At 44.9% G+C, this 16,854-nt stretch overlaps 1 pseudogene; it reads right to left on the bottom strand.

Moving 5' to 3' along the window:
* Positions 1-415: 415 nt before the first annotated feature.
* LOC121843942 overlaps positions 416-16,854 on the bottom strand; it is a 50,603-nt pseudogene continuing 34,164 nt past the window's right edge.

Raw genomic sequence — 16,854 nt, 5'->3', positions numbered from 1 at the left:
GACACCCCCAACAGAGGTCAACAGAAGGGTCATCATAGAACCTCAATTAACCACGATGATCATCATAGACCTGGTCGTCCAGGTAACAGGTCTCTCCAGACCGTTGGTTGGTGTTTGTTATTCTTCTTCTTGATTGGTGGATTACTTGCTTGTTTGCATTTTGAATGATTTGTATACCTCTCTCTCTCTCCCCCCTCTTTCCCTCTCTCTCCCTCTCCTCTCTCTCTCCCCTCTCTCTCTCCCTCCTCCCCCCTCTCTCTCTCTCTCTCTCTCTCTCTCCCTCCCCCCCCTCTCCCTCTCTCTCCCCTCTCTCCCTCTCTCCCCCCTCCTCCCCCTCTCTCTCTCCTCCTCTCTCTCCCTCTCCTCCTCCTCCCTCCCCCCCCTCTCTCTCCCTCTCTCTCTCCCTCCCCTCCCCCTCTCTCTCTCTCTCTCTCCCCCTCTCTCTCCCTCGTAGTGCCTTTGTGGTCGTTTTTTATGGTTAAACTGATTTCTTGTTGTTCAGTTTCTTGCCTTTCTTGAGGGCAAGTTTGTTCTTCACATGACCACGCTTCCTCTTCGCCGTCTGAAGAAATGAAATCATAATAACATTTAGATGAGACAGTAGATCAGTCCAGAAAACCTATATCCCTCAAACCCTGGGCATTTAGCACTCTAGGTTAAATTTAGCACTCTGATAGGTTAACCCTGGGCATTTAGCACCTGATAGGTTAACCCTGGGCATTTAGCACTCTAATAGGTTAACCCTGGGCATTTAGCACTCTGATAGGTTAACCCTGGGCATTTAGCACTCTGATAGGTTAACCCTGGGCATTTAGCACTCTAATAGGTTAACCCTGGGCATTTAGCACTCTAGTAGGTTAACCCTGGGCATTTAGCACTCTGATAGGTTAACCCTAGGCATTTAGCACACTAATAGGTTAACCCTGGGCATTTAGCACTCTAATAGGTTAACCCTAGGCATTTAGCACTCTGATAGGTTAACCCTAGGCATTTAGCACTCTAATAGGTTAACCCTGGGCATTTAGCACTCTAATAGGTTAACCCTAGGCATTTAGCACTCTGATAGGTTAACCCTGGGCATTTAGCACTCTAATAGGTTAACCCTGGGCATTTAGCACTCTAATAGGTTAACCCTAGGCATTTAGCACTCTGATAGGTTAACCCTAGACATTTAGCACTCTGATAGGTTAACCCTAGGCATTTGGCACTTTGATAGGTTAACCTCAGGCATTTAGCACTCCGATAGGTTGATAGGTTAATCCTAGACATTTAGCACTCTGATAGGTTAACCCTAGGCATTTAGCACTCTGATAGGTTAACCCTAGGCATTTAGCAGTCTGATAGGTTAGATGGAATTTAGCCTCGTTTTTTATACATGATCAAGGGTACAAGGATGAAGGGAGGGAGTAATTGATTCTGGACAAGGATGAAGGGAGGGGGTAATTGATTCTGGACAAGGATGAAGGGAGGGGGTAATTGATTCTGGATAAGGACAAGGATGAAGGGAGGGGGTAATTGATTCTGGATAAGGACAAGGATGAAGGGAGGGGGTAGTTGATTCTGGACAAGGACAAGGATGAAGGGAGGGGGTAATTGATTCTGGACAAGGATGAAGGGAGGGAGGTAATTGATTCTGGACAAGGACAAGGATGAAGGGAGGGGGTAATTGATTCTGGACAAAGATGAAGGGGGGTAATTGATTCTGGACAAGGATGAAGGGGGGTAATTGTTCTGGACAAGGATGAAGGGAGGGGGTAATTGATTCTGGACAAGGATGAAGGGGGGTAATTGTTCTGGACAAGGATGAAGGGAGGGGGTAATTGATTCTGGACAAGGATGAAGGGAGGGGTAATTGATTCTGAACAAAGATGAAGGGGGTTAAATGATTCTGGACAAGGATGAAGGGGAGGGGGTAATTGTTCTGGACAAGGATGAAGGGAGGGGGTAATTGATTCTGGACAAGGATGAAGGGAGGGGTAATTGATTCTGGACAAGGATGAAGGGAGGGGGAATTGATTCTGGACAAGGATGAAGGGAGGGAATAATTGATTCTGGACAAGGATGATGGGAGGGGGTAGTTGATTCTGGACAAGGATGAAGGGAGGGGGTAATTGATTCTGGACAAGGATGAAGGGAGGGGGTAGTTGATTCTGGACAGGGACAGTAGAATCATTCACCAGAGCTCTCCATTAGAGAAGAGAGAAGTGTGGATGATCCTGTATCATTCACCAGAGCTCTCCATTAGAGAAGAGAGAAGTGTGGATGATCCTGTACCTTTTTAGAGGTGTACTTTTGTCTGCTGCTGCTGCTGCTGCGGGGGCTGTGCACCAGGGGGTCCCTGTTCTCCTCCTTCTTGACCTTGTAGATCCGGACCAGCCAGTGTTCTGAGGTGAACGCCTCCTCCAGGTGTTTCAGCTTGATGTCCTTGTTACCGATCTCAGTGTTACGCGTCCGGTCGAAACCTGGCGGCGTTCGGAAGTCCAACTGGAGGAGAGACGGACAGGGGGTGTGAGTGTTTGACAGTAAACTAGAGAGACGGACAGGGGTGTGAGTGTTTGACAGTAAACTAGAGGGACGGACAGGGGGTGTGAGTGTTTGACAGTAAACTAGAGGGACGGACAGGGGGTGTGAGTGTGTGAGTGTTTGACAGTAAACTAGAGGGACGGACAGGGGGTGGGAGTGTTTGACAGTAAACTAGAGAGACGGACAGGGGTGTGAGTGTTTGACAGTAAACTAGAGGGACGGACAGGGGTGTGTGAGTGTTTGACAGTAAACTAGAGGGCTGTGTCGGACAGGCGGTGTGAGTGTTTGACAGTAAACTAGAGGTGACGGACAGGCGGTGTGAGTGTTTGACAGTAAACTAGAGGTGCTGTGTCAGGGCTGTGTCAGGGCTTGACATCTCTGTGACAGTAAACTAGAGGTGCCGTGTCAGGGCTTGACATCCCTGTGACAGTAAACTAGAGGTGCTGTGTCAGGGCTTGACATCTCTGTGACAGTAAACTAGAGGTGCCGTGTCAGGGCTTGACATCCCTGTGACAGTAAACTAGAGGTGCTGTGTCAGGGCTTGACATCTCTGTGACAGTAAACTAGAGGTGCTGTGTCAGGGCTTGACATCTCTGTGACAGTAAACTAGAGGGGCTGTGTCAGGGCTTGACATCTCTGTGACAGTAAACTAGAGGGGCTGTGTCAGGGCTTGACATCTCTGTGACAGTAAACTAGAGGTGCTGTGTCAGGGCTTGACATCTCTGTGAAGTGACAGTACATGGATGCATTAGGTCACAGTCCAGGTTCCAGGCAGTTCCAGGTTCTCCAGTTCGGGGTGGTTTGTAAGTGCACACATACAGAGGAACTGATATTACGTGATGGGAGAGGGGTTGATACGGAAGAGTTGAACATCTCTAACCTGCATCTCTCCAAAGCGGTAGTACGACATCTTATACATCAGACAGTTGAGCAGGATGGGAGACCCCGCTTTGTCCACCCTAAACTCTCCCTGGGGGTGAAGTAGTCACTCTCCTGAGGAGGGGACAGACAGACAGTTTAGTACTCTCATCCTGAGGAGGGGACAGACAGACAGTTTAGTACTCTCATCCTGAGGAGGGGACAGACAGACAGTTTAGTACCCCACAGTTTACCTCACTCTGCGATCCTTATATAGCCCACAGTTTACCTCACTCTGCGATCCTTATATAGCTCACAGTTTACCTCACTCTGCGATCCTTATATAGCTCACAGTTTACCTCACCCTGCGATCCTTATATAGCTCACAGTTTACCTCACTCTGCGATCCTTATATAGCTCACAGTTTACCTCACTCTGCGATCCTTATATAGCCCACAGTTTACCTCACTCTGCGATCCTTATATAGCCCACAGTTTACCTCACTCTGCGATCCTTATATAGCCCACAGTTTACCTCACCCTGCGATCCTTATATAGCCCACAGTTTACCTCACCCTGCGATCCTTATATAGCCCACAGTTTACCTCACTCTGCGATCCTTATATAGCTCACAGTTTACCTCACTCTGCGATCCTTATATAGCCCACAGTTTACCTCACTCTGCGATCCTTATATAGCCCACAGTTTACCTCACTCTGCGATCCTTATATAGCCCACAGTTTACCTCACCCTGCGATCCTTATATAGCCCACAGTTTACCTCACCCTGCGATCCTTATATAGCCCACAGTTTACCTCACCCTGCGATCCTTATATAGCTCTACAGTTTACCTCACCCTGCGATCCTTATATAGCTCACAGTTTACCTCACCCTGCGATCCTTATATAGCTCACAGTTTACCTCACCCTGCGATCCTTATATAGCTCTCAGTTTACCTCACCCTGCGATCCTTATATAGCTCACAGTTTACCTCACCCTGCGATCCTTATATAGCTCACAGTTTACCTCACCCTGCGATCCTTATATAGCTCACAGTTTACCTCACTCTGCGATCCTTATATAGCCCACAGTTTACCCTCACCCTGCGATCCTTATATAGCCCACAGTTTACCTCACCCTGCGATCCTTATATAGCCCACAGTTTACCTCACTCTGCGATCCTTATATAGCCCACAGTTTACCTCACCCTGCGATCCTTATATAGCCCACAGTTTACCTCACCCTGCGATCCTTATATAGCTCACAGTTTACCTCACTCTGCGATCCTTATATAGCTCACAGTTTACCTCACCCTGCGATCCTTATATAGCTCACAGTTTACCTCACTCTGCGATCCTTATATAGCTCACAGTTTACCTCACTCTGCGATCCTTATATAGCTCACAGTGGTAGTTACAGCTCACCAATACTTGTGTTTTTAAAACATGATGGTTTAAAGGCTGCTGTCTCTTCACCTCACCACGACACTAAGGTCTTCCTCACCCTGATCTCTTTGAGATGCTCTCCTTCTGTAGCTAACAGTGGAAGCATCACCTCACCACGACACTAAGGTCTTCCTCACCCTGATCTCTTTGGGATGCTCTCCTTCTGTAGCTAACAGTGGAAGCATCACCTCACCACGACACTAAGGTCTTCCTCACCCTGATCTCTTTGGGATGCTCTCCCTCTCTAGCTAACAGTGGAAGCATCACCTCACCACGACACTAAGGTCTTCCTCACCCTGATCTCTTTGGGATGCTCTCCTTCTGTAGCTAACAGTGGAAGCATCACCTCACCACGACACTAAGGTCTTCCTCACCCTGATCTCTTTGGGATGCTCTCCTTCTGTAGCTAACAGTGGAAGCATCACCTCACCACGACACTAAGGTCTTCCTCACCCTGATCTCTTTGGGATGCTCTCCCTCTCTAGCTAACAGTGGAAGCATCACCTCACCACGACACTAAGGTCTTCCTCACCCTGATCTCTTTGGGATGCCTCCTTCTGTAGCTAACAGTGGAAGCATCACCTCACCACGACACTAAGGTCTTCCTCACCCTGATCTCTTTGGGATGCTCTCCTTCTGTAGCTAACAGTGGAAGCATCACCTCACCACGACACTAAGGTCTTCCTCACCCTGATCTCTTTGGGATGCCTCCTTCTGTAGCTAACAGTGGAAGCATCACCTCACCACGACACTAAGGTCTTCCCTCACCCTGATCTCTTTGGGATGCCTCCTTCTGTAGCTAACAGTGGAAGCATCACCTCACCACGACACTAAGGTCTTCCTCACCCTGATCTCTTTGGGATGCCTCCTTCTGTAGCTAACAGTGGAAGCATCACCTCACCACGACACTAAGGTCTTCCTCACCCTGATCTCTTTGGGATGCTCTCCTCTCTAGCTAACAGTGGAAGCATCACCTCACCACGACACTAAGGTCTTCCTCACCCTGATCTCTTTGGGATGCTCTCCTCTGCGATCCGCACCATCCACAGGAACTTGTTGATGTCATCACCAGAGTAGCCAATCACGCCACCGAAGATAATAAGCACATAGTCCACGTCCAAAGACCTCATGATCTCATACGCTGCACTCTCATTGGACGACATGGCCTTGCCCACCTGAACACACAGAGACAGAGAGAGGAGGAGGAGGGAGAGAGAGACAGAGAGGAGGGGGAGAGAGAGAGACAGAGATGATGGGGAGAGAGAGAGAGAAGAGGGGGATAGAGAAAGAGAGAGAGAGAGAAGAGGGGGAGGGAGAGAGAGACAGAGACAGAGAGAAAGAGAGAGGAGGGGGAGAAAGAGAGAGAAAGAGAGAGGAGGGAGAGAGAGAGAGAAGAGGGTGAGGGAGAGAGAGCGAGAGAGAGGAGGGGGAGAGAGAGAGAGAAAGAGAGAGGAGGGGGGAGAGAGAGAGAAGAGGGTGAGGGAGAGAGAGCGAGAGAGAGGAGGGGGAGAGAGAGAGAGAGAGAGGAGGGTGAGGGAGAGAGAGCGAGGAGGGAGAGGAGGGGGAGAGAGAGAGAGGGGGGGAGGGAGAGAGCGGGAGTGAGAGAGAGAGAGGAGGGGGAGAGAGAGAGAGAGAGGAGGTTGAGGGAGAGAGAGCGAGAGTGAGAGAGAGGAGGGGAGAGAGAGAGAGAGAGGGGGGAGAGAGAGAGAGAGAGAGGGGGAGAGCGAGAGACAGAGAGAGAGGGGGGAGAGCGAGAGACAGAGAGAGGAGGGGGAGAGAGAGAGAGGGGGAGAGAGAGACAGAGAGAGGAGGGGGAGGGAGAGAGAGCGAGGGAGGGAGAGGAGGGGGAGAGAGAGAGAGAGGAGGGGGAGAGAGAGGGGAGAGGGAGAGGATGAATAACACAGGTCCACATGGTGGTGCCAGAGACACATTCTTCTTTTGCCTCCTAAAAACTATGTTGATATTTAAGAACCATGTGAAATTGATTACATTTTAGATTCATTAAAACATTTACTGTTTTGATTGATTGATCGAATGTGAAAGTAATGCGAAATGCACTTTATGCACTGACTGATCAAGATCCAATATTTGCTGGGAGATCAATCCAAGCAGCTACAGGGGAAATCTCGCTCTCTGTGATTTCACAGGGAGGAACACAAAGAATAAATGTTTCCATGTCCTTTATATAGTGGGAGGTCATATTGTTTACACAACTGAGAACACAATGTCCCTGTGTTGGGATGCAGACATACCAGGAGTCTATGGAGGACACATCCCAGTCCAACACACATTATGTATTTAACCAGGCAAGTCAGTTAAGAACAAATTCTTATTTTCCATGACGGCCTAGGAACAGTGGGGTTAACTGCCTTGTTGAGGGGAACAGTGGGGTTAACTGCCTTGTTCAGGGGAACAGTGGGGTTAACTGCCTTGTTCAGGGGAACAGTGGGGTTAACTGCCTTGTTGAGGGGAACAGTGGGGTTAACTGCCTTGTTGAGGGGAACAGTGGGGTTAACTGCCTTGTTGAGGGGAACAGTGGGGTTAACTGCCTTGTTCAGGGGAACAGTGGGGTTAACTGCCTTGTTCAGGGGAACAGTGGGGTTAACTGCCTTGTTCAGGGGAACAGTGGGTTAACTGCCTTGTTCAGGGGAACAGTGGGTTAACTGCCTTGTTCAGGGAACAGAGGGTTAACTGCCTTGTTGAGGGGAACAGTGGGGTTAACTGCCTTGTTGAGGGGAACAGTGGGTTAACTGCCTTGTTGAGGGGAACAGTGGGTTAACTGCCTTGTTGAGGGGAACAGTGGGGTTAACTGCCTTGTTGAGGGGAACAGTGGGTTAACTGCCTTGTTGAGGGGAACAGTGGGTTAACTGCCTTGTTGAGGGGAACAGTGGGTTAACTGCCTTGTTGAGGGGAACAGTGGGTTAACTGCCTTGTTGAGGGAACAGTGGGGTTAACTGCCTTGTTGAGGGGAACAGTGGGTTAACTGCCTTGTTCAGGGGAACAGTGGGTTAACTGCCTTGTTGAGGGAACAGTGGGTTAACTGCCTTGTTGAGGGGAATGGTGGGTTAACGTCCTTGTTCAGGGAACAGTGGGTTAACTGCCTTGTTCAGGGAACAGTGGGTGAACTGCCTTGTTCAGGGAAACAGTGGGTTAACTGCCTTGTTCAGGGGAACAGTGGGTTAACTGCCTTGTTCAGGGAAACAGTGGGTTAACTGCCTTGTTCAGGGAACAGTGGGTTAACTGCCTTGTTCAGGGAACAGTGGGTTAACTGCCTTGTTCAGGGGAACAGTGGGTTAACTGCCTTGTTCAGGGGAACAGTGGGTTAACTGCCTTGTTCAGGGGCAGAACGGCCGCTGCAAGATCGAATCCCCGACCTTGTCTTCCCTTGAGAAGTGACAACAGCTCCCTTCATATTCCGACATCACATGAGGGTATGAGTCTTTACCAGTGCTATATGACTGTTGTTCCAGGTGTTGTTGTCCACTAGTGTGGTCCGATTGGCCATCCCTGCTATCTGATAGCCATAGTCCCACCACGACATCACTCTGGCCTGCTCCTCTGTGTTCTGCCTTAGCTAATAGTAGGCCTCAAGGAAATCATCTAGAATATTCCTGACCTGGGTAGAGAAGAGTGGAGAGAAACACAGAGAGAACTCATTTATTAAGGAATGGGTCATTGTTTACAAGTTCCTAGCGATTCCATAAAGCTTCTTATCTTCTTCTGTGGTTTGGTGAGAGAGAGAGAAACAGAGAGAGAGAAACAGAGAGAGAAACAGAGAGAGAGAAACAGAGAGAGAGAAACAACTAGAGAGAGAAACAACTAGAGAGAGAAACAGAGAGAGAGAAACAGAGAGAGAGAAACAACTAGAGAGAGAAACAGAGAGAGAGAAACAGAGAGAGAGAAACAGAGAGAGAGAAACAGAGAGAGAGAAACAGAGAGAGAGAAACAGAGAGAGAAACAGAGAGAGAGAAACAGAGAGAGAGAAACTACTAGAGAGAGAAACAACTAGAGAGAGAAACAACTAGAGAGAGAAACAGAGAGAGAGAAACAACTAGAGAGAGAAACAGAGAGAGAGAAACAGAGAGAGAGAAACAGAGAGAGAAACAGAGAGAGAGAAACAGAGAGAGAGAAACTACTAGAGAGAGAAACAACTAGAGAGAGAAACAGAGAGAGAGAAACAACTAGAGAGAGAAACAGAGAGAGAAACAACTAGAGAGAGAAACAGAGAGAGAGAAACAGAGAGAGAGAAACAGAGAGAGAAACAGAGAGAGAAACAACTAGAGAGAGAAACAGAGAGAGAGAAACTACTAGAGAGAGAAACAACTAGAGAGAGAAACAGAGAGAGAGAAACAACTAGAGAGAGAAACAGAGAGAGAGAAACAGAGAGAGAGAAACAGAGAGAGAGAAACAGAGAGAGAGAAACAGAGAGAGAGAAACAGAGAGAGAGAAACAGAGAGAGAGAAACAGAGAGAGAGAAACAACTAGAGAGAGAAACAGAGAGAGAGAAACAACTAGAGAGAGAAACAGAGAGAGAGAAACAGAGAGAGAGAAACAACTAGAGAGAGAAACAGAGAGAGAGAAACAGAGAGAGAGAAACAGAGAGAGAGAAACAGAGAGAGAGAAACAACTAGAGAGAGAAACAGAGAGCGAGAAACAGAGAGAGAGAAACAGAGAGAGAGAAACAGAGAGAGAGAAACAGAGAGAGAGAAACAGAGAGAGAGAAACAACTAGAGAGAGAAACAGAGAGAGAGAAACAACTAGAGAGAGAAACAGAGAGAGAGAAACAGAGAGAGAGAAACAGAGAGAGAGAAACAACTAGAGAGAGAAACAGAGAGAGAGAAACAGAGAGAGAAACAGAGAGAGAGAAACAGAGAGAGAGAAACTACTAGAGAGAGAAACAACTAGAGAGAGAAACAACTAGAGAGAGAAACAGAGAGAGAGAAACAACTAGAGAGAGAAACAGAGAGAGAGAAACAGAGAGAGAGAAACAGAGAGAGAAACAGAGAGAGAGAAACAGAGAGAGAGAAACTACTAGAGAGAGAAACAACTAGAGAGAGAAACAGAGAGAGAGAAACAACTAGAGAGAGAAACAGAGAGAGAAACAACTAGAGAGAGAAACAGAGAGAGAGAAACAGAGAGAGAGAAACAGAGAGAGAAACAGAGAGAGAAACAACTAGAGAGAGAAACAGAGAGAGAGAAACTACTAGAGAGAGAAACAACTAGAGAGAGAAACAGAGAGAGAGAAACAACTAGAGAGAGAAACAGAGAGAGAGAAACAGAGAGAGAGAAACAGAGAGAGAGAAACAGAGAGAGAGAAACAGAGAGAGAGAAACAGAGAGAGAGAAACAGAGAGAGAGAAACAGAGAGAGAGAAACAGAGAGAGAGAAACAGAGAGAGAGAAACAACTAGAGAGAGAAACAGAGAGAGAGAAACAACTAGAGAGAGAAACAGAGAGAGAGAAACAGAGAGAGAGAAACAACTAGAGAGAGAAACAGAGAGAGAGAAACAGAGAGAGAGAAACAGAGAGAGAGAAACAGAGAGAGAGAAACAACTAGAGAGAGAAACAGAGAGCGAGAAACAGAGAGAGAGAAACAGAGAGAGAGAAACAGAGAGAGAGAAACAGAGAGAGAGAAACAGAGAGAGAGAAACAACTAGAGAGAGAAACAGAGAGAGAGAAACAACTAGAGAGAGAAACAGAGAGCGAGAAACAGAGAGAGAGAGAAACAGAGAGAGAGAAACAGAGAGAGAGAAACAACTAGAGAGAGAAACAGAGAGAGAGAAACAACTAGAGAGAGAAACAGAGAGAGAGAAACAGAGAGAGAGAAACAACTAGAGAGAGAAACAGAGAGAGAGAAACAGAGAGAGAGAAACAGAGAGAGAGAAACAACTAGAGAGAGAAACAGAGAGAGAGAAACAGAGAGAGAGGAACAGAGAGAGAAACAGAGAGAGAGAAACAGAGAGAGAGAAACAGAGAGAGAGAAACAGAGAGAGAGAAACAGAGAGAGAGAAACAGAGAGAGAGAAACTACTAGAGAGAGAAACAACTAGAGAGAGAAACAGAGAGAGAGAAACAACTAGAGAGAGAAACAGAGAGAGAAAACAGAGAGAGAAACAGAGAGAGAGAAACAGAGAGAGAGAAACTACTAGAGAGAGAAACAACTAGAGAGAGAAACAACTAGAGAGAGAAACAACTAGAGAGAGAAACAACTAGAGAGAGAAACAACTAGAGAGAGAAACAGAGAGAGAGAAACAACTAGAGAGAGAAACAGAGAGAGAGAAACAACTAGAGAGAGAAACAGAGAGAGAGAAACAGAGAGAGAAACAACTAGAGAGAGAAACAACTAGAGAGAGAAACAGAGAGAGAAACAGAGAGAGAAACAACTAGAGAGAGAAACAACTAGAGAGAGAAACAACTAGAGAGAGAAACAGAGAGAGAGAAACAGAGAGAGAGAAACAGAGAGAGAGAAACAACTAGAGAGAGAAACAGAGAGAGAGAAACAACTAGAGAGAGAAACAGAGAGAGAGAAACAGAGAGAGAGAGAGAAACAACTAGAGAGAGAAACAACTAGAGAGAGAAACAACTAGAGAGAGAAACAACTAGAGAGAGAAACAACTAGAGAGAGAAACAGAGAGAGAGAAACAACTAGAGAGAGAAACAACTAGAGAGAGAAACAGAGAGAGAGAAACAACTAGAGAGAGAAACAGAGAGAGAGAAACAGAGAGAGAGAAACAGAGAGAGAGAAACAGAGAGAGAGAAACTACTAGAGAGAGAAACAACTAGAGAGAGAAACAGAGAGAGAGAAACAACTAGAGAGAGAAACAGAGAGAGAAACAACTAGAGAGAGAAACAGAGAGAGAGAAACAACTAGAGAGAGAAACAGAGAGAGAGAAACAGAGAGAGAAACAGAGAGAGAAACAACTAGAGAGAGAAACAGAGAGAGAGAAACTACTAGAGAGAGAAACAACTAGAGAGAGAAACAGAGAGAGAGAAACAACTAGAGAGAGAAACAGAGAGAGAGAAACAGAGAGAGAGAAACAGAGAGAGAGAAACAGAGAGAGAGAAACAGAGAGAGAGAAACAGAGAGAGAGAAACAGAGAGAGAAAACAGAGAGAGAGAAACAACTAGAGAGAGAAACAGAGAGAGAGAAACAACTAGAGAGAGAAACAGAGAGAGAGAAACAGAGAGAGAGAAACAACTAGAGAGAGAAACAGAGAGAGAGAAACAGAGAGAGAGAAACAGAGAGAGAGAAACAGAGAGAGAGAAACAACTAGAGAGAGAAACAGAGAGCGAGAAACAGAGAGAGAGAGAAACAGAGAGAGAGAAACAGAGAGAGAGAAACAGAGAGAGAAAACAGAGAGAGAGAAACAACTAGAGAGAGAAACAGAGAGAGAGAAACAACTAGAGAGAGAAACAGAGAGAGAGAAACAGAGAGAGAGAAACAGAGAGAGAGAAACAACTAGAGAGAGAAACAGAGAGAGAGAAACAACTAGAGAGAGAAACAGAGAGAGAGAAACAGAGAGAGAGAAACAACTAGAGAGAGAAACAGAGAGAGAGAAACAGAGAGAGAGAAACAGAGAGAGAGAAACAACTAGAGAGAGAAACAGAGAGAGAGAAACAGAGAGAGAGAAACAGAGAGAGAAACAGAGAGAGAGAAACAGAGAGAGAGAAACAGAGAGAGAAAACAGAGAGAGAGAAACAGAGAGAGAGAAACAGAGAGAGAGAAACTACTAGAGAGAGAAACAACTAGAGAGAGAAACAGAGAGAGAGAAACAACTAGAGAGAGAAACAGAGAGAGAGAAACAGAGAGAGAAACAGAGAGAGAGAAACAGAGAGAGAGAAACAACTAGAGAGAAACAGAGAGAGAGAAACAACTAGAGAGAGAAACAACTAGAGAGAGAAACAACTAGAGAGAGAAACAACTAGAGAGAGAAACAGAGAGAGAGAAACAACTAGAGAGAGAAACAGAGAGAGAAACAACTAGAGAGAGAAACAGAGAGAGAAACAACTAGAGAAACAACTAGAGAGAGAAACAGAGAGAGAGAAACAGAGAGAGAAACAACTAGAGAGAGAAACAACTAGAGAGAGAAACAACTAGAGAGAGAAACAGCTAGAGAGAGAAACAACTAGAGAGAGAAACAGAGAGAGAAACAGAGAGAGAGAAACAGAGAGAGAGAAACAGAGAGAGAGAAACAACTAGAGAGAGAAACAGAGAGAGAGAAACAACTAGAGAGAGAAACAGAGAGAGAGAAACAGAGAGAGAGAGAAACAACTAGAGAGAGAAACAACTAGAGAGAGAAACAACTAGAGAGAGAAACAACTAGAGAGAGAAACAACTAGAGAGAGAAACAGAGAGAGAGAAACAACTAGAGAGAGAAACAACTAGAGAGAGAAACAGAGAGAGAGAAACAACTAGAGAGAGAAACAACTAGAGAGAGAAACAGAGAGAGAGAAACAGAGAGAGAGAAACAACTAGAGAGAGAAACAGAGAGAGAGAAACAACTAGAGAGAGAAACAGAGAGAGAAACAGAGAGAGAAACAACTAGAGAGAGAAACAACTAGAGAGAGAAACAACTAGAGAGAGAAACAGAGAGAGAGAAACAACTAGAGAGAGAAACAACTAGAGAGAGAAACAACTAGAGAGAGAAACAGAGAGAGAGAAACAACTAGAGAGAGAAACAACTAGAGAGAGAAACAGAGAGAGAGAAACAACTAGAGAGAGAAACAGAGAGAGAGAGAAACAACTAGAGAGAGAAACAGAGAGAGAAACAACTAGAGAGAGAAACAGAGAGAGAGAAACAACTAGAGAGAGAAACAGAGAGAGAGAAACAACTAGAGAGAGAAACAGAGAGAGAGAAACAGAGAGAGAGAAACAGAGAGAAAGAAACAGAGAGAGAGAAACAACTAGAGAGAGAAACAGAGAGCGAGAAACAGAGAGAGAGAAACAGAGAGAGAGAAACAGAGAGAGAGAAACAGAGAGAGAGAAACAACTAGAGAGAGAAACAGAGAGAGAGAAACAGAGAGAGAGACAACTAGAGAGAGAAACAGCTAGAGAGAGAAACAGAGAGAGAGAAACAACTAGAGAGAGAAACAGAGAGAGAGAGAAACAACTAGAGAGAGAAACAGAGAGAGAAACAACTAGAGAGAGAAACAGAGAGAGAGAAACAGAGAGAGAGAAACAACTAGAGAGAGAAACAGAGAGAGAAACAACTAGAGAGAGAAACAACTAGAGAGAGAAACAGAGAGAGAAACAACTAGAGAGAGAAACAGAGAGAGAAACAACTAGAGAGAGAAACAGAGAGAGAAACAACTAGAGAGAGAAACAGAGAGAGAAACAACTAGAGAGAGAAACAGAGAGAGAGAAACAACTAGAGAGAGAAACAACTAGAGAGAGAAACAGAGAGAGAAACAACTAGAGAGAGAAACAGAGAGAGAAACAGAGAGAGAAACAGAGAGAGAGAAACAACTAGAGAGAGAAACAGAGAGAGAGAAACAGAGAGAGAGAAACAACTAGAGAGAGAAACAGAGAAAGAAAGAAACAGAGAGAAACAACTAGAGAGAGAAACAACTAGAGAGAGAAACAACTAGAGAGAGAAACAGAGAGAGAAACAACTAGAGAGAGAAACAGAGAGAGAAACAACTAGAGAGAGAAACAGAGAGAGAGAAACAACTAGAGAGAGAAACAACTAGAGAGAGAAACAGAGAGAGAAACAACTAGAGAGAGAAACAGAGAGAGAAACAACTAGAGAGAGAAACAGAGAGAGAGAAACAACTAGAGAGAGAAACAGAGAGAGAAACAACTAGAGAGAGAAACAGAGAGAGAGAAACAACTAGAGAGAGAAACAACTAGAGAGAGAAACAACTAGAGAGAGAAACAACTAGAGAGAGAAACAACTAGAGAGAGAAACAGAGAGAGAAACAACGAGAGAGAGAAACAGAGAGAGAGAAACAGAGAGAGAGAAAAGAACTAGAGAGAGAAACAGAGAGAGAAACAGAGAGAGAGAAACAGAGAGAGAGAAAACAACTAGAGAGAGAAACAGAGAGAGAGAAACAGAGAGAGAGAAACAGAGAGAGAGAAACAAATAGAGAGAGAAACAGAGAGAGAGAAACAGAGAGAGAGAAACAACTAGAGAGAGAAACAGAGAGAGAGAAACAGAGAGAGAGAAACAACTAGAGAGAGAAACAGAGAGAGAAACAACTAGAGAGAGAAACAACTAGAGAGAGAAACAACTAGAGAGAGAAACAGAGAGAGAGAAACAACTAGAGATAGAAACAGAGAGAGAGAAACAGAGAGAGAGAAACAGAGAGAGAGAAACAACTAGAGAGAGAAACAGAGAGAGAGAAACAACTAGAGAGAGAAACAGAGAGAGAGAAACAGAGAGAGAAACAACTAGAGAGAGAAACAGAGAGAGAGAAACAACTAGAGAGAGAAACAACTAGAGAGAGAAACAGAGAGAGAGAAACAACTAGAGAGAGAAACAGAGAGAGAGAAACAACTAGAGAGAGAAACAACTAGAGAGAGAAACAGAGAGAGAGAAACAACTAGAGAGAGAAACAGAGAGAGAAACAGAGAGAGAGAAACAACTAGAGAGAGAAACAGAGAGAGAAACAGAGAGAGAGAAACAACTAGAGAGAGAAACAGAGAGAGAGAAACAGAGAGAGAGAAACAACTAGAGAGAGAAACAGAGAGAGAGAAACAGAGAGAGAGAAACAGAGAGAGAAACAACTAGAGAGAGAAACAGAGAGAGAGAAACAACTAGAGAGAGAAACAGAGAGAGAGAAACAACTAGAGAGAGAAACAGAGAGAGAAACAACTAGAGAGAGAAACAGAGAGAGAGAAACAGAGAGAGAAACAACTAGAGAGAGAAACAGAGAGAGAAACAACTAGAGAGAGAAACAGAGAGAGAGAAACAGAGAGAGAAACAACTAGAGAGAGAAACAACTAGAGAGAGAAACAACTAGAGAGAGAAACAACTAGAGAGAGAAACAGAGAGAGAAACAACTAGAGAGAGAAACAGAGAGAGAAACAGAGAGAGAAACAACTAGAGAGAGAAACAGAGAGAGAGAAACAACTAGAGAGAGAAACAGAGAGAGAGAAACAGAGAGAGAGAAACAGAGAGAGAGAAACAACTAGAGAGAGAAACAGCTAGAGAGAGAAACAGAGAGAGAGAAACAGAGAGAGAGAAACAACTAGAGAGAGAAACAGAGAGAGAGAAACAACTAGAGAGAGAAACAACTAGAGAGAGAAACAACTAGAGAGAGAAACAGAGAGAGAGAAACAACTAGAGAGAGAAACAGAGAGAGAGAAACAACTAGAGAGAGAAACAGAGAGAGAGAAACAACTAGAGAGAGAAACAACTAGAGAGAGAAACAGAGAGAGAGAAACAGAGAGAGAAACAACTAGAGAGAGAAACAGAGAGAGAGAAACAACTAGAGAGAGAAACAACTAGAGAGAGAAACAGAGAGAGAGAAACAACTAGAGAGAGAAACAGAGAGAGAGAAACAACTAGAGAGAGAAACAACTAGAGAGAGAAACAGAGAGAGAGAAACAGAGAGAGAGAAACAGAGAGAGAGAAACAACTAGAGAGAGAAACAACTAGAGAGAGAAACAGAGAGAGAAACAGAGAGAGAGAAACAACTAGAGAGAGAAACAGAGAGAGAAACAACTAGAGAGAGAAACAGAGAGAGAGAAACAACTAGAGAGAGAAACAGAGAGAGAAACAACTAGAGAGAGAAACAGAGAGAGAAACAACTAGAGAGAGAAACAGAGAGAGAGAAACAGAGAGAGAAACAGAGAGAGAGAAACAGAGAGAGAAACAACTAGAGAGAGAAACAACTAGAGAGAGAAACAAAGAGAGAGAAACAACTAGAGAGAGAAACAGAGAGAGAAACAACTAGAGAGAGAAACAGAGAGAGAAACAGAGAGAGAAACAGAGAGAGAGAAACAACTAGAGAGAGAAACAGAGAGAGAAACAACTAGAGAGAGAAACAGAGAGAGAAACAACTAGAGAGAGAAACAGAGAGAGAGAAAC

This window comes from Oncorhynchus tshawytscha, unplaced genomic scaffold (assembly GCF_018296145.1).
Source record: "Oncorhynchus tshawytscha isolate Ot180627B unplaced genomic scaffold, Otsh_v2.0 Un_contig_9458_pilon_pilon, whole genome shotgun sequence".
Lineage (NCBI taxonomy): Eukaryota > Metazoa > Chordata > Actinopteri > Salmoniformes > Salmonidae > Oncorhynchus > Oncorhynchus tshawytscha.
The sequence above is the reverse complement of the archived record's forward strand: the minus strand, read 5'-3'. Positions and strand labels throughout refer to the sequence as shown.